The following is a 20,903-nucleotide window of genomic DNA, read 5'->3' as shown; positions in this document are numbered from 1 at the left end:
ATTATCTACTTAATTAAAGATTTCTCTCCCCCCCCCGCCCTAAGTCCTTCAGCCAATCAGGATTCAAGTGCCAGAGAGAGACTGAAGTGATCAAAAGAACACCCCAGGTCCCTCGAAGACAAATGCACCAAGAAAAAGGATTTTTTTTTGGGGGGGTGTTGTTTGACAGAGATAAAAAGACAGAAAGAGACAAAGCAAATCCCTCGAATAGTCCTTGGGTGCAATCTCCACCATCAGCAACCCTGCAACATCCCCAAAGGCAACTTGGAAAGACTTATTACAAATCTTTGATCTTTCGCCTTGGAGGCTTCCATTGCAACCTGCGCATTTTCCGCGAGCATGAATTATATTTGTTTTTAAGAATTGGGGAGGTGGAGTTGCACCGTAAGAAGGCTTCTGAGAAGAAGGCTGGAGAATCGAGAATATTTGCGACTCATCCCTCAAACAGCTAGATAGAAAAGGAGTTGGCACCCAAAGGTCATCTTTCCTTCTGGCTTTTTCAATCCCTCCTTTGGAACAAATACTCTAGACAAGGATGATCTTCTTCTTTGGCGATCACTCGCAGCCAAGTAAGATTGTCTTCCGTAAACATGGTTTTCAAAAGTGAGTCCATAAGTGACTGTGGAGGCCAATTCTGGATCCACACATCCTTCCACAGTGGGGACATAGGTTTCGGGGTGGGAGTTGATCACAATGAGGGTTTGACAAGCGTGCCTTCCTCTTAGCGCGTTTCTCCCTTTCGTCCTGAATTCAAGCATCTTCGAAACCCATGACACCTTTGGTAAAGGCTGTTCTCCAATTGGAGCACTCGCAGGCCACTGTTTCCCAGTTGTCGGTGTTTATACTACATTTTTTTTAGATTTGCCTTGAGAGAGTCTTTGAAGCTCTTTGGTTGACCCTCAACATTATGCTTACTATTTTTAAGTTCGGAATAGAGTAGTTGCTTTGGAAGATGACAATCAGGCATCCGAACAACATGACCAGTTCAACGAAGTTGATGTTGAAGAAGAAGAAGAGTTTGGATTTGATATCCCACTTTATCACTACCCTAAGGAGTCTCAAAGAGGCTAACATTCTCCTTTCCCTTCCTCTCCCACAACAACCACTCTGTGAGGTGAGTGAGGCTGAGAGACTTCAGAGAAGTGTGACTAGCCCAAGGTCACCCAGCAGCTGCATGTGGAGGAGCAGGGAAACGAACCCGGTCCTTTAGATTACAAGTCCACTGCTCTTAACCACTACACCACACTGGCTCTCATTGCTTTGACACTGGTGATCTTTGCTTTTTCCAGTACCCTGGCATTAGTTTGCCTGTCTTCCCAGGTGATGTGTAAAATATTTTGGAAACACTGTTGATGGAATCTTTTGAGGAGTTGGAGATGGTGTTTATAAGTGATCCACGTTTCACAAGCATACAGTAAGGTTGGTAGTACAATAGCTTTGTAAACAAGCATTTTGGTTTCCCTGCGACTGTCAAATACACTGCACTTCAATCGGGAGAAAGCTGCACTCGCAGAGCTCAGGCGATGCTGGATTTCGGCATCAGTGTCTTGTTTGGAGAAAATACTCTAGACAAGGATGATACCAGCATGGTAGGAACCCACAGTTCCTCTGTGCTGACGTCAATAGGGAAAGACCGGAAAGTACAATGGCGCTTCTTCTACAAGATAATGGTGATGTAGGGAAACACAGGCCAAGCACGTGCTTAAGGCATCAAGGTATAAATAGGTACCACTCTGGCGGGAAGGTAAACGGCATTTCCGTGCGCTGCTCTGGTTCGCCAGAAGCGGCTTAGTCATGCTGGCCACATGACCCAGAAGCTGTATGCCGGCTCCCTCGGCCAATAAAGTGAGATGAGCTCCGCAACCCCAGAGTCAGTCACGACTGGACCTAATGGTCAAGGGTCCCTTTACCTTTTAAGGCATGAAGGGAAACCGGAATGTGGGGCACATCTCAGAATTTTCCCATTTCTGGATTTAGGTAAAGGTAAAGGGACCTCTGACCATTAGGTCCAGTCGTGCCCGACTCTGGGGTTGCAGCGCTCATCTCGCTTTATTGGCCAAGGGAGCCGGTGTACAGCTTCCGGGTCTTGTGGCCAGGATGACTAAGCCGCTTCTGGCGAACCAGAGCAGCACACAGAAATGCCATTTACCTTCCCGCCAGAGCGGTACCTATTTATCTACTTGCACTTTGATGTGCTTTCAAACTGCTAGGTTGGCAGGAGCAGGGACTGAACAACGGGAGCTCACCCCATCGCAGGGATTCGAACTGCCGACCTTCTGTTCGGCAAGTCCTAGGCTCTGTGGTTTAACCCACAGTGCCACCCGTGTCCCTATTTCTGGATTTACCATGGTCCATATGGTGCAGCTGAATCAGGTTCCACAAAAAGTGACTCCCACAATAAATGAAAAAAATCCCACACGCACACACACGAATATATATATTGTAAATGACAATACTGAGCATGCCTTCCGAAATATAGACATTTGCTTTTGTATATTTTTAACATTAACGGCCACAAATTTCTCGGCTGACCATTCGTTCTCTCAGCCAAAGTCTATTAAAAATCCCAACAGAACAACTATGCAACAAGGCAGGCGCCCTTCGACTAAGTACAAAAGCAGATGTGTTATGTAAGATTAGCTCTGAGGACCTGATCAAAGACTTTGCAATTAGAAAACGCAGGAGAAAATTTCTCAAATATAAATAAAGTGGACGTATACCAAAATAAACACTGTTTTCCACCTTACTGTAGGTTTTGCTTCATTTCGAAAAATAAAATTTTATTTGACAGTTTATTCTTGTCTATGTTTTGAATTAGATATATTTGGGGGCACCGAAATATTTTAAGCGCTTAGGGCCTCTAAAGGTCTTAATCTGGCCCTGATTCCAGGTCTGATCATCCCACATAGCTCAAGTAAAGGAAGAGGAATCGCTCACAGCAAAGTAGAACTGTTGTCTTTCAGTTGCCTATGGAAGACCTTCATCGTCTGACGAGCCTTTTAAGTAGAGCGCTTTCTCAGCCGACATCTATATTGGAATCGTCCTTAGATGCTTGCAGATGTTTTCATTGTTTTATCGCTTGTGTGTTTTCCACCCTGGGCTCCTTTGGGGGGGGGGGAAGGCAAGATATACATTTTTCCTATCTCCCGCTTGGACTACTGCAATACGCTTTACGTGGGGCTACCTTTGAAGGTGACCCGGAAACTGCAATTAATCCAGAATGCGGCAGCTAGACTGGTGACTGGGAGTGGCTGCCGGAACCACATAACACCGGTTCTGAGAGATCTGCATTGGCTCCCAGTACGTTTCCGAGCACAATTCAAAGTGTTGATGTTGACCTAATTAAAGCCCTAAATGACCTCGGTCCAGTATATCTGAAGGAGCATCTCCACCCCCATCATTCAGCCCGGACACTGAGGTCCAGCTTCGAGGGCCTTCTGGCGGTTCCCTCATTGCGAGAAGTAAGGTTACAGGGAACCAGACAGAGGGCTTTCTCGGTAGTGGCGCCCTCCCTGTGGAACACCAGATGTGAAGGAAATAAGCAGCTTTCCCAGTGGCGTAGCGTGGGTTGTCAGCACCCGGGGCAAGGCAAGTAATTTGCGCCCCCTAACCTGTGGATTTGCGCCCCCTAACCCTAACCCCCAGATGTTGTGCCCGGTGCGGCCGGCCCCCCTGCACCCCCTACGCTACGCCACTGAGCTATCCTATCTTTAAAAGACATCTGAAGGCAGCCCTGTTCAGGGAAGTTTTTAATAAACGCTGTATTGTTTTTAACACTTGATTGGGAGCCGCCCAGAGTGGCTGAGGAAACTCAGCCAGATGGGCGGGGTATAAATAATAAATTATTATTATAATTATTATATTCCTGCTACTGCTACTAACAACAGCAGCAGCAGCAGCAGCAACAATAATATATTGCCCTGAGCTCCTTCAGAGGAAGGGTGATTCATAAATACCTAAAACAAAACAAAACAAACAATAATACTGATTACAAGTTGTTATACATGCAAAAGCACCCATACATTTGGGTTTAGCTTGCCAACTTACGGTACTCCTCTCCAATGCCTTTGAAGAGAATCCCGGTACAAATGAGAGAAGAAAGAGAACTCTCCATCAAAAGGAGATTAAACTCCACCTGGGAAGGTTTCTGGAGGGAAGGGCGCCATTTTCCTTTTCTTCTCCACTCTTCAGAAACCCTCCCCATCCCAACACGTAGCAACAAAGCAACTAGCTCTGAACTTTACTGCTATACAGTGGTACCTCAGGCTACAAACACCTCTGGTTACAGACTCCGCTAACCTGGAAGTAGTACCTCAGGTTAAGAACTTTACCTCAGGATGAGAACAGAAATTGGGGGGCCCCATTGCCTAAAGTGGTACCTCATCTTAAGATCGGTTTCAGGTTAAGAACAGACCTCTGGAACGGATTAAGTTTGAAACCAGAGGTACCACTGTATAGAACATCAGGTGAGGGAGGAGCAGAAGCACAGGAAATAATAATAATAATAATAATAATAATAATAATAATAATAATATGCTTTTCTTTTCACCTGCAGCTCTTTGGGAGCTCCACACAATGCTTCAAGGCTCTTCTTCTTCTTCTTCTTTTTTTAAAGAATATTTATTAAATTTTCCAATTTTTTGAACAAACAAACAAAAACAGAACAAACAAAAACATTACAAAAAAAACATGTAGTTCATAAATCAAACTTTTCAATAACAAGTTTCTCAGACCTCCTCATACTTCTCCTCCCCGTATCCCAATTTAAATTATTTGTTCAGCAAATCCTTCACTTAAAGCATTACAGCTTATAATATTACCTTATTTTTCAAACTTTTTTTTCCCATCTATATTCCTTTATATCATTACAGCTAGAAACCACTCAATTTCAATCCAACACCATTTAACTTTCCTTAATTTTACAATATTTCTGTAAATAGTCCTTAAATTTTTTCCAATCTTCTTCAGCCGACTCTTCTCCCTGGTCACGGATTCTGCTCGTCATTTCTGCCAATCCCATACAGTCTCAATGCTTCAAGGCTCTTCTTCCAGGCTTTCTGAAGCTCCAAATGAGAGCACTCCTGTTAGGATTGGGGATCCGTTGCACTATCATGTTGAAGGCATTTGTTCTTGTTGGCATCCATCTGTCTGGAGAGACAATGGAGTGCACCTCTGAGGGTGAAGTCAAACCAGCACCAAAGCGACCTTCCTGGGCACAAGCCTGGGCAATGTGTCTGGAGGGCTTGTGCCCAGTTGACAGGACCCCATTCTCAGCCTCAATGATGTGGTCCAAAGGAAAGCAGAACAAGATGTGTGGCACCAGCTGGGCTGCAGGAGTTGCTGGAAGGAGACGTACAAGGCGCCACCCAACTGTCTTAGGGACTCCACTCCAGGTTGTAGGTATAAAGATATGATATCAAAGTGAAGGGCATAAGTGGATGAGCCGTTAACCAAGGTTCTTCCTTAGAAGCGGGCAGATCCTGGTTTTTCCTGGTAGCCCTCAGAGAAGTGGAAGCTCTATTTGACCAGGGTTTCTCAAACCTGGGTCTCAAGCTGTTCTTCGACTACAAATCCCATCATCCCTAGCTCAGGGCTGTCATGCGTTTGGAATTTCCGGGACATATTTGGGATCCATCCGTCGGAAATTGAATCTGGGCAGAATTTCCAAAAATCGGTTTGACAACCCATGTCAGATGCTGATTTTGGGGTGGATTTCCTTAAAAAGAGCTCCAAAACAGCATTTTCTTTTTTGAGATTTCCCAAAAAAAGCTCCACAGCTTTGCCCCCAAGAAGAAACGCAACAACTTTCGTGTCCGGGGTTTCACATTTTGAAATATGGTGAGCCTATCCTAGTTGGCAGACCAGTGGTCAGGAATGGTGGGAGTTGTAGTCCGACAACAGCTGAAGACCCAAATCTGAGAAAGTAGGGTTGCCGCAATGGCTTCCCAAACTTTCTCTGCAGCTGAGTAAAGTGTAGCTACAACTCCAGCTTGGCTGCAGGAGTTGCTGGAAGGAAGTGTACAAGGCGCCATCCAACCGTCTTAGGGTCTCCACTCCAGATTTGTGTAGGGTTCACTCCTTAACCTTTTCTTCTCCCAAAAATATCCTGCGTGTCTCCACCCCCATCATTCAGCCCAGACACTGAGGTCCAGATCCAAGGGCCTTCTGGCGGTTCCCTCCCTGCGAGAAGTGAGCTTACAGGGAACCAGGCAGAGGGCCTTCTCAGCGGTGGCACCCACCGTGTGGAACGCCCTCCCATCAGATGTTGAGGAAATAAACAACTATCTGACTTTGAGAAGACATCTGAAGGCAGCCCTTTTTTTAGGGAAGTTTTTAATGCTTGATGTTTTTTGTGTTTTTAATATTCTGTTGGGATGCGGGTGGCGCTGTGGGTTAAACCACTGAGCCTAGGGCTTGCCAAACAGAAGGTCGGCGGTTCGAATCCACACAACGGGATGAGTTTCCGTTACTCGGTCCCTGCTCCTGCCAACCTAGCAGTTCAAAAGCACAAAGTGCAAGTAGATAAATAGGTACCACTCCGGCGGGAAGGTAAACGACGTTTCCATGCTCTGCTCTGGTTCGCCAGAAGCGGCTTAGTCATGCTGGCACATGACCCAGAAGCTATACGCCAGCTCCCTTGGGCAATAAAGTGAGATGAGCGCCACAACCCCAGAGTCGTCCGCGACTGGACCTAATGGTCAGGGGTCCCTTTACTTTTACCTTTAATATTCTGTTGGCTGGGGAAACCCAGCCATATGGGCAAGGTATAAATAATAAATTATTATTATTATTATTATTATTATTATTATTATTAGACCAGAGATTTCCTTCTAGGTGGGGTACCTTCCCAGTGGGATGAGCCCCATCTACTCCTCACTTTCCTCTACAGCCCGTGCAGAAACCGCCTTCTTGACCTTTGGACCCACTCTTGGTCTTGTTTGCTCAATCCACCAGAGCCTGTCTTCACCATGGAGTAGAAGCCCCTCACTCACTGAGGGTCTGAGACCCATTGGCTACCCTCATCTGGTTTAGCCGGCCAGGCAAAACTCTTCCCAGGGTGTGGCCGCTGTCGTATGCTGACAGCTTCTAGGAGCCAAAGCTGAGAGCTGAGTGTAGAGTGGGGGACCAAAGGTGGAAGAACTACCTCAGAAGGGGCACGGTGTGTCCCCCACCAGAGGTACAATCGCGCCTCCAACACTTGAAATATCCCTCAGAGTGACAACCAGGTATCTGTGGCAGCTAGACTGGTGACTGGGAGCGGCCGCCAAGACCGTATACCACTGGTCCTGAGAGATCTGCATTGGCTCCCAGTACGTTTCCGAGCACAATTCAAAGTGTTGGTGCTGACCTTTAAATCCCTAAACAGCTCGGCCCTGTATACCTGAAGGAGTGTCTCCACACCCATCGTTCTGGACACTGAGGTCCAGCGCCGAGGACCTTCTGGCGGTTTCCTCACTGCGAGAAGTGAGGTTACAGGAAACCAGGCAGAGGGCCTTCTTGGTAGTGGCACCCGCCCTGTGGAACGCCCTCCCACCAGATGTCAAACAACAATCTGACTTTGAGAAGACATCTGAAGGCAGTCATGTTTAGGGAAGTTTTTAATGCTTGATGTTTTTTCGTGTTTTTAGTATTCTGTTGGGAGCTGCCCAGAGTGACTGGGGAAACCCAGTCAGATGGGCAGGGTATAAATAATAAATTATTATAAATTACGGTATTATTATCTGGGATTGGTGGGGGAGCTATGAGGGAATAGAAAATCCACACACTCTCCCACATTTCTCCAATAAAAATAGGGATAGCCTACCTATTCCATTATTATTATTATTATTATTATTATTATTATTATACACCACCCATCTGACTGAGTAGCCGCAGCCACTCTGGGTGGCTTCCAACATATATGAAAACAGAATAAAACATTAAACATTCAAAAACTTCCCTATACAGGGCTGCCTTCAGATGTCTCCTAAAGTTTGTATAGTTACTTATTTCCTTGGCTTGGGGGTCGCAAATCTGATTGCTAGCCTTTTCAGTTTTTATACACTAGAAGCAGAAATAATGGGGCACAAAGTTGAACTAGCCAAGGCTACCCTCTGGTGGCACAGAAAGGAATAGGAGCAGCTAAGGAAGGTCTTCAAAGGCTGTGTGGATTTCACACCTCCCACTGTTTTGAACTGTGCCAAGAAAAACCAAGGAAACAAGGAATAATCTATTATACATTTTATTAGATAGCTGCAGTCCTAACAGGGCCCAGAAGGCTGTTTTCTGTAAGCCACACCGGGTGTCATCTAGGAAGCTGTTGAACTTGCCTGATACTGTATTTGCAATAACCAACTTATGACTCACGGAAATTAGCCAACATAACTCAGCTAAGTTTATTCATTTCATTGGATCTGATCTGAATAAAACCTAATTGAATATCACCTGATTCTTCTGCTGATGCAATCTAAGATTGTACTAGCTTTTCCTAGAAGTTGCACAACACTGCTGGCTCATATTTTTTGTTATCGAATTATTATTATTATTATTATTATTATTATTATTATTATTATTACAGCCCACATTTCTCCAGGGAAGTTCAAGGTGGCGTGCATACGCCTTTCCTTCTTCATTTTATCTTCACAACAACCCTGTGAGGTAGCTTAGGCTGAGAGAGAGAGAGAGAGTGACCAGCCCAAGGTCATCCAGCAGGCTTCATGGCTGAGTGTGGATTTGAACTCTGGTCTCCCAGGTCCTAGGGACGCGGGTGGCGCTGTGGGTTAAACCACAGAGCCTAGGACTTGCTGATCAGAAGGTCGGCGGTTCGAATCCCCGTGATGGGGTGAGCTCCTGTTGCTTGGTCCCAGCTCTTGCCAACCTAGCAGTTCGAAAGCAAGTCAAAGTGCAAGTAGATAAATAGGTACCACTCTGGCAGGAAGGTAAATGGCATTTCTGTGCGCTGCTATGGTTTGCCAGAAGCGGCTTAGTCATGCTGGCCACATGACCCGGAAGCTGTACACCAGCTCCTTCGGCCAGTAAAGCGAGATGAGCACCGCAACCCCAGAGTCGGTCATGATTGGACCTGATGGTCAGGGGTCCTTTTACCTTTACCTCCCAGGTCCTAGGATCAACCAAGATCAGCTAAGACAGAGGCAAGCAAGTGTCAGGGGCACTAAGGAAAATGCTGCTTTGAAATGAGTGAAAGAAATATTCAGACTGAAATTCCCAGGTGTCAAAAAAAGTTATTTACAGTGGTACCTCTGGTTACCAACTTAATTTGTTCCAGAGGTCCGTTCTTAACCTGAAACTGTTCTTAACCTGAGGTACCACTTTAGCTAATGGGGCCTCCTGCTGCCGCCATGCCGCCGGAGCACGATTTTTGTTCTCATCCTGAAGCAAAGTTCTTAACCCGAGGTACTACTTCCGGGTTAGCGGAGTCTGTAACCTGAAGCGTCTGTAACCTGAAGTGTCTGTAACCTGAGGTACCACTGTATATCTGCTACTACGGTGGCACATGTTTTGTTAGCCCCAAAACGAAAAACGAGCGAGGTCCTAACTAAAGAGGAATGGCAACTTAAACTGACGGAATATGCGCAGCTTGCGGACCTAACATATAGAATAAGAGAACAAGAAGAAAGTATGTTTAAAGAAGATTGGCAAATGTTTATTGAATAAACAGGGGGAAACTGTGTACACTTGAAAACGTTGGCAGCATTAAGATAAATTCAACAGTGTAAATAACTTTTGATGGATGTAATAATGGAATACTGAACGGTATAGTTTCTGTAAAATATGCAGGCATTTATGATATGTAAAACGAACCATGGAAAGAGAAGAAGGGAAGTCATTGATATTTTAAGGATGCAAAAAGGAATACTTTAAATTGTAAAACAGAAATTTTAATCAAAATTATATATACAGTGGAACCTCGGTTTTCGATCCATTCAACTTCCAAAACATTCGAAAACCGAAAATCAAAGGGTTGTTGGCAATTTCAATGCTGAAAATGGGAAAAAAAACTCAGAAGAAGCCGTTAGACTTCCGAGGCGCATTCAAAAACGGAAACATTCACTTCCGGGTTTTTTATGTTCGGCTTCCGAAACATTCGGCAGCCAAGACGTTCGAAAACCGAGGTTCCACCATACATATAAAAATAAATGAGCAAAAGAAATACAGTGGACACTTGGGTTGCGAACGTGATCCGTGCGGGATGCACGTTCACAACCCGCAGCATTCGCAACCCACAGCGGCGTGTCTGCACATGTGCGGGTTGTGATTCGGCGCTTCTGCACGTGCGCAAAGCGCGATTTAGCACTTCTGTGCATGCGCAACCGCCGAAACCCAGAAGTAACGAATTCCAGTACTTCCGGATTTTGGCAGGTCTGTAACCTGAAAAAATGCAACGTGAAGTGTCTGCAACCTGAGGTATGACTGTAATTACAACTGCTACCACCCTCAATTTTTTTCTGACCCAAAAAATGCACAGTGGAGAACAGTTCTGAAATGGGAGGTGTTATGTTAGAACAGCTTGAAGAGGAGAGGAGAGCCTTTCCATAGAATCATAGAGTCAGGAGAGACTCTGAGGGTCATCTAAGGTAAAGGTAAAGGGACCCCTGACCATTAGGTCCAGTCGTGGCCAACTCTGGGGTTGCGGCGCTCATCTCGCTTTATTGGCCGAGGGAGCTGGCGTACAGCTTCCAAGTCATGTGGCCAGCATGACTAAGCCGCTTCTGGCGAACCAGAGCAGCGCACGGAAACGCCGTTTACCTTCCCGCCGGAGGGGTACCTATTTATCTACTTGCACTTTGAGGTGCTTTCTAGGTTAGCAGGAGCAGGGACCAAGCAACGGGAGCTCACCCTGTTGCGGGGATTCGAACTGCCAACCTTCTGATCGGCAAGTCCTAGGCTCTGTGGTTTAACCCACAGCGCCACCCGCGTCCCCCCAATCTCAACTGAAGCATCTATGACAGATGAGTATCCAACATCTGCTTAAAAACCTCCAAGGAAGGAGAGTGCAACACCTTACGAGGGAGACCGTCCCACTGTCTTACTGTCGGAAAGTCCTTCCTGATGTTAAGTCAGAATCTCCTTTCTTGTAACTTGAAGCCATGGCTTTGAGTCCTACCCTCCAGAGCAGGAGAAAAGAAGCTTGCATGAAAACAAGAAGCGCTGGCTGGGCATATTTTACAGTGTTTCGCCGTTACGCACTGGATACAAAAGCGACCGTACTTGATGCCCTAGAATTCGCACAGCCTTTGAACACCTTGTTTGCTCCTCTTGATTGTTACTGTCCCAGACTGGGCCACCAGAGGGCACCTCAGGCACGCTCCTTGGGAAGGCCTTCTTACAAATGGTGCGGAGAACAACAGCAAGGAAACCATTCCTCTGCTGTTGCTCCTTCCCACTGCCTGCCATACTCATTAACAGCTGCCACTGGCAGCCAGAAAAGTGGTAGCTTGGTTCTCAAACTTAATCCGTTCTGGAAGTCTGTTCCAAAGGTGTTATGTACTGAGTTGAATAGGATCCAAAATGCAGCAGTCTGATTGGTCCTAGAACAATAGGATCCAAAATGCAGCAGTCTGATTGGTCCTAGAACAATAGGATCCAAAATGCAGCAGTCTGAATGGTCCTAGAACAATAGGATCCAAAATGCAGCAGTCTGATTGGTCCTAGAACAATAGGATCCAAAACGCAGCAGTCTGATTGGTCCTAGAACAATAGGATCCAAAACGCAGCAGTCTGATTGGTCCTAGAACAATAGGATCCAAAATGCAGCAGTCTGATTGGTCCTAGAACAATAGGATCCAAAATGCAGCAGTCTGATTGGTCCTAGAACAATAGGATTCAGAATGCAGCAGTCTGAATGGTCCTAGAACATTGCAGCAGTATGATTGGTCCGCAGGAGCCACCCAATCCAGCTCCAGATAGAAGTGAATCCACAACCTGATTGGCCTACCGGAGAATCCCAAAATTAGCCAATCATGTGCAGCCCATTGTGTAAATAATGTACATAAAGCAGATATTGTGGGGGAACTTCCATTCCTCCTCACCACTATGAACTGAATAAAGAGCATGAAATCCACTCTCGACTCCGAGTATATTTCACAAACCAAAGTGTTCCAAAATCACGGCGCACTTTCCCATAGAAAGTAATGCAAAATGGTAAATGGGCACAAGACATTGGTCATGACATTATGTTTGCTGACTGGGAACAGTTATGGACCACCGGTATAAAGTTTACGGCATGTAATGCCTTAAGAGAGAATATTATGAAAATGATTTATAGGTGGTACATGACCCCAGTCAAGCTTGCAAAAATCTATCATTTGCCCAATAATAAATGTTGGAAATGTAATGAAACTGAAGGTACTTTCTATCACCTTTGGTGGACGTGCCCAAGGATTAAGGTCTTCTGGGAGATGATCTATAATGAAATTAAGAAGGTTCTTAAGTGTACCTTTCATAAGAAACCAGAGGCTTTTCTCCTGGGCATGGTGGGCCAATTGGTGTCAAGGAAAGATAGGACGTTCTTTATGTATGCTACAACAGCAGCAAGAGTTCTTTTAGCAAAGTATTGGAAGACACAAGAACTACCCACACTGGAAGAGTGGCAGACGAAGGTGATTGACTATATGGGACTGGCTGAGATGACGGGCAGAATCCGTGACCAAGGAAAAGAGACGGTGGAAGAAGACTGGAAGAAATTTAAAGTTTATCTTAAGAACTGTTGTAAAATTAATGAGTGCTAAAATGTCATGGGTAACGTAAAACAGAATTGCAGCGGTAAATGATTGGGTAAGAGAAAAAGGATTAAAGATAGTGAATTATAAGTAATTGAAATTAGGGGTTGCTGAAAAAGTTTAAAACAGGGATGCAGAAAAGGGAGGCATGGGGAAGTCGTTGAAATTAGGCTTAAGAAAAAGAGGTTATGAAATTATACGTGTTTATATGTTTGTTTGTCTATGTATTGTGAGTTGTAATGTGTTTTAATTTATGTTGGAAAATCAATAAAAAATTTATAAAAAAAAGAAAGTAATGCAAAATGGATTAATCCGTTCCAAACAACCCCTAAAACAGTAATTAGACATGAATTTTACTATCTAAAGAGAGTGCCGGATTTACGCATAAGCTAAACAAGCTATAGCTTAAGGCCCCGCTTTCTTGGGGCCCCTCCCCCCAAAAAAATAAAGGAAAAAAAACCCTGGATGCACATTTCCAAAATAGAAGATAAAAAACAAATTAAAAAAAACCTACATACAGCAACAGTGTTTGGTGTTGTGTAGGCTCCTATTTGTTATGTGCAAATGGCTTTAGATACCTATTAGGTCCATAAATTACCATATAGCATATATTCAACACAAAAAGCAGCAACAATTTGTTGTTGACAAAGGACAGCTGGACATATAAAGGGCCCCATTACCTTCAGTAGCTTAGGGCCTCATCAAACCTAAATCCGGCCCTGAATGAGACCCTTGATCCATAAAATGAAAGCAATAATCAATGTACTGTACTATAAAATAAATAAGACAGTATTGTAGAGGATAAAAATTAAAGTTAATTTTTTTTCTTACCTGCACTGATGGTAATCATTTTTTGGATTTTATTCATTTCCTCAGTCACTCAATCAATCAATCAATCAATCAATCAGTAGCTGAACTGGGTTCCACACAGTCACAAAAACAAATTAACTGAAAGAGCCTCAAAAACAAAAAAACGCAAAATAAATAGCAAAAACAAAAGCGCCAAACTTAATCCGTTCCAGAAGTCCGTTTGACTTCCGAAATGTTCAAAAACCAAGGCACAGCTTCTAATTGGTGCAGGCGCCCCAGAAACAATAGCCGACAACCACATAGGACATTCAGCTTCCGAAAAAACATTCGAAAACCGGAACACATACTTCCAAATTTTCAGCATTTGGGAACCAAGGCATTTGAGAACCAAGGCGTTTGAGAACCAAGGTACCACTGTATCTGAAATGCAGATGTGCACAAAAGACAGCAGCTGCTCCTTTTGCAGATCCCACCCAATACGAAACTCCAGCATGGAAGTTGCTGTGTTGTGACACAAGCAAACAGCTCTAAGAATCTGGCTGTTTGGAGAGGAATGGTTTTCCAGGGACAGGAAGTGCTTCTATGGTTCTGTGACTGGAGAATATGCAAGAAGCTCTGCAGTCATTGATCGTTCTCTTAAGGAGCCTTGCTGCCCAAACTCAACTTTTGCCCCTTTGTATGTCAAATCTATTTGGTTTGTAATTATATATATATATATATATATCCCAGCATAAAATACAACAAGAATCAGACTAGTCTACAGAATGAGAATACAGTGGTACTTCAGGTTGCATACGCTTCAGGTTACAGATTCCGCTAACCTAGAAATAGTACCTCAGGTTAAGAACTTTGCTTCAGGGTGAGAACAGAAATCGTGCTCTGGTGGTGTGGCAGCAGCAGGAGGCCCCATTAGCTTCAGTTTCAGGTTAAGTACAGACCTCTGGAACGAATTAAGTACTTAACCTGAGGTATCACTGTACTTATGAAAGACTTGTGCTAGCCAGCTGCCAACGCCAGAGGGAGCATAGGAGATTTCCTATGAAACCTTCCCTTTCTAAAGATGATTCCAGATGTTGGCTCAATTGTACAAAGACTGCTGCAGAAACTTGTGACATTTCCTGCAGAAAGGATAGATTCAGATTACATGGGGAGGGAATACAGTGGTACCTTGGCTTACATACACTTCAGGTTACATACACTTCAGGTTACAGACTCCGCTAACCCAGAAACCTCGGGTTAAGAACTTTGATTCAGGATGAGAACAGAAATTGTGCTCCGGCGGTGCAGCGGCAGCAGGAGGCCCCATTAGCTAAAGTGGTGCTTCAGGTTAAGAACAGTTTCAGGTTAAGAACTGACCTCCGGAACGAATTAAGTACTTAACCTGAGGTACCACTGTACTGTAATGAAAAACCAAAAAATAAAAAGCAAGAGTAAAAAAAGAGAAGAGAGAGAGAAAATAATCATAAGGCCCTTTCTGATATTTATATCATATATATTATGATACTGTGCCCAAGCAGTAGCATAGCGTGGGTTGCCAGTGCCTGAAGCTGGGCAGAGGGGTGGGAGGGAGGGAGGCAAACAGATGGAGTACACATGAGTTGTTCCATTGTCTGGAGAGGTCACTTCCTGGTTCAGATGGAGAAGCCGTTTTCAATGGAGTCCAGTGATATTCTGTTGGGAATATTCTGAAGCCAGCCCTGTTTAGGGAAGTTTTTAATGTTTGAAGTTTTATTCTGTTTTTAGTTCTCTGTTGGGAGCTGCCCAGAGTGGCTGGGGAAACCCAGCCAAATGGGCAGGGTATAAATAAATTGTTGTTGTTGTTACTGAAGCACACACCTGTATTCAGGCAGCGCCCCTAACAATTTTGCACCTGGGGCAGCCGCCCCTGTGCCCCTGCCTACACCACTGAGCCCAACCGAGACAGCAGATTTTTGTATACCCATGGAGGGTAGTATGTTTCCAAGCACAATTCAAAGTGTTGGTGCTGACCTTTAAAGCCCTAAGCAGCCTCGGTCCAGTATACCTGAAGGAGCGTCTCCACCCCCATTGTTCTACCCAAACACTGAGGTCCAATGCCGAGGGCCATCTGGCGGTTCCCTCACTGCGAGAAGCCAAGTCACAGGGAACCAAGCAGAGGGCCTTCTCGGTAGTGGCACCCGCCCTGTGGAACGCCCTCCCACCAGATGTCAAAGAGAACAACAACTACCAGACTTTGATAAGACATCTGAAGGCAGCCCTGTTTAATAATAATAATAATAATAATAATAATAATAATAATAATAATAATAATAATTCATTTGTACCCCGCCCATTTGGCTGGGTTTCCCCAGCCACTCTGGGCGGCTTCGATAGAAACCAAAAATACACTAAAATAATGTCTTCTGAATGTCAGGTAGTTGTTGATTCGCTTTGACATCTAATGGAAGGGCGTTCCACAGGGCGGGCGCCACTACCGAGAAGGCCCTCTGCTCCCACAGTGGTGTCTAGCTCCTTCCGAATATGAGTGATTTTATCTGCAAAAAACTTTGCAAAATCGTTGCAGGAGATCTTGGGGTCTTTACAAAGCCCCGGTGGTAAAGGTGGTTCCGTTAAATTGCAGACCACCTGAAAGAGTCTCCTGCTACTATTTTATGCAGATGCAATAGAGGCGGTGAAGAAAGTCTTCTTCGCCGTCGCTATCGCCACTTGGTAGGCTCAACGTTGAGCTCTAACCTGTGTCCGGTCAGATTCGGAGTGAGTTTCCTGCCACCGACGCTCTAGCCATCTCAATGATCGTTTCATCGCCCTCAGCTCCGAAGAAAACCATGGGGCTGTCCGGGCTCCATGCAATCGGAGAGGGCACTTCGGAGCCAGACAGTTGATAGCCTGTTTAGGGAAGCTTTTAATGTTTGATGCATTATTGTATTTTAATATTTTGTTGGAAGCTGCCCAGAGTGGCTGGGGAAGCCTAGCCAGATGGGCGGGGTATAATTTTATTATATATATTTTTGTTGTTGTTGTTGTTGTTGTTGTTGTTGTTGTTGTTGTTGTTGTTGTACTTTTTAGTGCTGCAGCAGATGACCATTTAGTCTTTTCTTCCTTGGGCAGTCAAATTTGTTAGGCCATTTTTGCATCGACAGCCTCGCAAGCAGGTGGGTTGGGCTGCTTGACCCTTACGTCCCATCCAAACTACCCCAAACACTTAATTTTGAATGCCCGGCTCACTTAGCGCAAGACATGAATCACCAGCCTCACCCTTCATCACGAGTATCGTTTGCCTCTGGGCTTTGGCCAGACTAGTTGCAAAAGACCTTCAAGCTCTAGACAGTCGAGAGAGTTTGCCAGCCTGGCTCTGTATGCTTAGGAAAGAGATTTGTGCTGAACAGCTCCTTGCCTCGGGAACACAAGTTCATTAAACTTTGCAGATGAAAAGGTTCCTGCCAAAAGGTGATGAAATGAGATGACCCTCCTGGCTTGGATCATGAGCAATCTGGGCCATTGCCAGGAAATGATTTTTGCTGTGCTAGGGGTGAGCGTGGCTGTCTTATTTGCTTCCTTTGGACAATTCTGAACAGGTGTCCAATGAATGGCTCTCTGCACATGAAGCCATGCTCTGGCAAAAACTGGGGTGCGTGTCTTGTGCTGGTGGCTCGCAAAAGGGCAGCACACCAAAAGAGACACATCTTTTGGGTGCCGCACAAGTCGGCTCCAAGTGCCAGCTCATCCCTGGGACATTCTGGGATCAAATTAGAAGCCAGGATGACTTCTGTAATTCTGTAAATAGGCCAGGCAAATAGGGACCGTTAGAAAGTTTGGGCCAGGCATTCCTGTCTTCCACTGCCTCCTGCAGTTGGGTCAAACTCATGCTGGTAGCTTCGAGAACACTATCCAACCATCTCATCTTCTGACGTCCCCTTCTCCTTCTGCCCTCCATCTTACCCAACATCAGGGTCTTTTCCAGGGAGTCTTCTCTTCTCATGAGGTGGCCAAAGTATTGGAGCCTCAGCTTCAGGATCTGTCCTTCCAGTGAGCACTCAGGGCTGATTTCCTTCAGAATGGAGAGGTTTGATCTTCTTGCAGTCCATGGGACTCTCAAGAGTCTCCTCTAGCACCAGAATTCAAAAGCATCAATTCTTCAGTGATCAGCCTTCTTTATGGTCCAGCTCTCACTTCATACATCACTACTGGGAAAACCATAGCTTTAACTATACGGACCTTTGTTGGCAAGGTGATGTCTCTGCTTTTTAAGATGCTGTCTAGGTTCGTCACTGCTTTTCTCCCAAGAAGCAGGCGTCTTTTAATTTCGTGACTGCTGTCACCATCTGCAGTGATCATGGAGCCCAAGAAAGTAAAATCTCTCACTGCCTCAATTTCTTCCCCTTCTATTTGCCAGGAGGTGATGGGACCAGTGGCCATGATCTTCGTTTTTTTGATGTTGAGCTTCCCTCTAACATTTCTCCAGCAAAAATAGGGGCGTCCTGTTTCATAATAATAATTTTATTGTTTATACCCATGTGACTGGGTTGTGCCAGCCACTCTGGGCGGCTTCCAACTTATATAAAAATGTAATTACACATTGTAAAACTTCCCTAGGCTGAGCTGCCTTCAGATGTCTTCTAAAGGCTGCACAGTTACTTATCTCCTTGACTCAGACACCCTCCATGGCCTCTAACATTTCTTCGATGAAAATAGGGACGTCCTAAGGAAAAGCGGGACATCCCAGGATCAAATTGGAAACCGGGATGGCTTTTTTAAATCCAGGACTATACCTGGAAAATAGGGACACTTGCCCTCCAACTTTAAAGCTACATTGTTGACTTCCTTCAGGGCAAGTTCAGTGCCTTGTTGCTAGCAATGCAGTAGGGTTTGCTACTTTTCATGGAATTGTAGGGACCACAAAGGTCATCTCGTCCAACCCCCTTTTGGCCCAATGTGGGGCTCAAACCCACAACCCTGAGATTAAGAGTCTCATACTCTACCGGCCTTGGATAGTGAGGACCATTCTGTTGATTTGGCTAGGATCAGTTGCTGTTTGTATGTGACCACAGCTGCACGGATGTGACTGGCCTGGAGATGGAAAGAAGATAAAGTTCCTACCAGAGAAGAATGTCCGATGAAGTTAATGGACTATGCTGAAATGGCTAAAATGACTGGAAGAGTCAGAAATCAGGAAGGCCAAAATTTTAACAAGGAATGGGGAAAATTTATAACTTCCCTTAAATAATAGTAATACAGTGGTACCTTGGGTTAAGTACTTAATTCATTCCGGAGGGCCGTACTTAACCAGCTACTTTCTTAGTTGAGGGGGTGCCACAGGGGAGCCAATCCTGAGTATAACCTCTCCTCTGAAGCTGATATTTGCATTGGGAGGAAGTCTGTTGGCAGCCACCAGCAGCAGCTCAATGTTCAGTTAAAAGAGGCGATACCCAAAGTTGAGAAATAGGTTGACTTTGAGAAAACGCCCCTTGAAGGATTTCACACAAATAAGCTGTAGGTCAGAGCCACAGCCTACATAGTGTCCTCTGAGTTTTGTCGGGCTCCAGCTCCCACCATCCCTGGCCAAGGGCCACGCAGAGTGTGGCTGGTCTGAAGAGGCAAGCCTTGGCTGCTCCTGCTGAAAACCCAGACAAGCTGGAATTTGTACAGATTTCCAAAGATGCTACACATGTGGACATAAATAGAAGAGGTCTGGTGTAATCTGCTGCCCGAAGTGAGCAAACAGGACCTTTTCTGTTGATCAAAGATGGCTGAAGTTGCTGAAATCGTGCTCAAGGTCCCGAGGGCCGTGGTTGCCATCCCTGGGAGCTGTACACCAAAGTTTAATGCAGCATGGTCAACGTGGCATGCCCAAAGCATAAGTGGGCGTTAGGATGGACTTTGAAACTTAATTCTTGGGCGTGTGATAAGATGAACAAGTTTTGGGATCTAATATATAATGAACTGAAGAAACTTTTTAAGTATACCTTCCCTAAAAAACCGGAGGCTTTTCAGTTAGAGATAATAGGGGAGTAGGTGAAAAAGGAGAATCGTAAACTATTTCAATATGCTAGGATCCTCATGGCTCAAAAGTGGAAATTACAAGAGACCCCAACAGTAATGGAGTGGCAGACTAAATTTTTTGAGTATACAGAATTAGCTAAAATGACTTATAAAATTTGAGACCAGAAAGGGACAAAGTTTGAAGAATAATAATAATATAATAATAATTTATTATTTATACCCCGCCCATCTGGCTGAGTTTCCCCAGCCACTCTGGGCGGCTCCCAATCAGTGTTAAAAACAGTACAGCGTTACATATTAAAAACTTCCCTGAACAGGGCTGCCTTAAGATGTCTTCTGAATGTCAGGTAATTATTTATCTCTTTGACATCTGATGGGAGGGCATTCCACAGGGCGGGCGCCACTACCGAGAAGGCCCTCTGTCTGGTTCCCTGTAGCCTCACTTCTCGCAATGAGGGAACCGCCAGAAGGCCCTCGGCGCTGGATCTCAGGGTCCGGGCTGAACAATGGGGGTGGAGACGCTCCTTCAGGTATACAGGACCGAGGCCGTTTAGGGCTTTAAAGGTCAGCACCAACACTTTGAATCGTGCTCGGAAACGTACTGGGAGCCAATGCAGATCTTTCAGAACCGGTGTTATGTGGTCCCGGCGGCCACTCCCAGTCACCAGTCTAGCTGCCGCATTCTGGATTAATTGCAGTTTCCGGGTCACCTTCAAAGGTAGCCCCACGTAGAGCGCGTTGCAGTAGTCCAAGAGTGGGGTAAATTTGTTGCATATATAGGAATTAACTGTAGAAGTCGAAAAACTGTAGCAGGGTTAACATAAATCCTGTGATGTGTATAGAAGGCAAATAAGAATCTGCAAGATATAAACTAAGAAAACCAAAGCAGGGAAGGAAGGAAGTCTGGGCGTGAACTTACGCAGTGTAAATAAGATGCCATAAAATGATGACTGTAAAAGATTATGTTTTATTTATGTTTGTGAAAAAACCAATAAAAATATTTAAAAAAAGAAACTTAATTCTTCTCCTACTTTTCTCCCACATGTGAGAAACGTATGATGAAAATGTTATCTGTAACAGGGGTTGGCAACCTAAGGCCCATGGGCTACAAGCAGCCCATGGGGTGTCATTTAACTGGCTCTTTTAACCGCCCCCCACCGCCTGCTCGGGGACCGCCTTCCACGATGCTGGCCAGCTTCCCATTGGCTGCAGGAAGCTCCTGCAGCCAATCGGAAGCTGCGCACACCTCCTCTGAGCCGGAAGGAGCACCGGAAACAGTGTTTGCGCATGCGTGAGTGAGTGCGCACTCTGGCCCACCGTGGCATCTGCAGGACCGTGAACCAGCCCAAGCCACAAAAATTTTGCCGGCCCTGGTCTATAAGAATAAAAGAAAAT

The sequence above is a fragment of the Podarcis raffonei genome, chromosome 5, assembly GCF_027172205.1.
Source record: "Podarcis raffonei isolate rPodRaf1 chromosome 5, rPodRaf1.pri, whole genome shotgun sequence".
NCBI lineage: Eukaryota > Metazoa > Chordata > Lepidosauria > Squamata > Lacertidae > Podarcis > Podarcis raffonei.
Note: the sequence above shows the minus strand (reverse complement) of the source record.